Source organism: Gavialis gangeticus, unplaced genomic scaffold (assembly GCF_001723915.1).
Source record: "Gavialis gangeticus isolate Ggan-Ray unplaced genomic scaffold, GavGan_comp1, whole genome shotgun sequence".
Classification (NCBI taxonomy): domain Eukaryota; kingdom Metazoa; phylum Chordata; order Crocodylia; family Gavialidae; genus Gavialis; species Gavialis gangeticus.
In genome coordinates, this window is record NW_017728997.1 from 20,970,295 (window position 1) to 20,970,795 (window position 501).

General features: G+C 44.3%; 1 protein-coding gene across 2 annotated transcripts in view; it reads right to left on the bottom strand.

Moving 5' to 3' along the window:
- Positions 1-501, bottom strand: part of LOC109289046 (netrin-4-like) — a 139,105-nt gene that overhangs the window by 120,484 nt on the left and 18,120 nt on the right. The window lies entirely within an intron of this gene.

Genomic DNA, 501 nt, shown 5'->3' on the forward strand with positions numbered 1-501 from the left:
CCATGGGTGGTTTGATGCATGTGATTGAACCTAATCTGCATTTTGATTAATATTCATTATGTTATTTATATAACCAGCAGCAAATGTCCTAATGATCAGAACTCAAGGCTAATAAGGCTGCAGCATGGAACACATCTGAAGAACTGCTGTCTGGACTGGCTATGGCATAACATTGGGAGATTGTCCAGGTAACTGGTGACTTCCTGAGGCTCTGCACCTTGTTGTATCTGCACCTTGTTCCAAATTGGGTAGAGAACTATGACTGTGTTGCTAGCCCCCGCATTGCTGCTTGCCCTTGGCTGGAAGGGTAATCTGGTTGCATCCTGCCATCAGCTAGAAGATGCCATGGTTAAGCTGTTAGCTCTTAACTCGGTGGTGGAACTGGAGCTTACTCCATCTATTCTGTGCATTGACCTGGTATTGTGGTGCTTCCAGGACCAGTGCAAAAAAAAACAGACAAAAAAAAAAAGTTGGACATGCAGAAATGGCAAGCAACTGAAG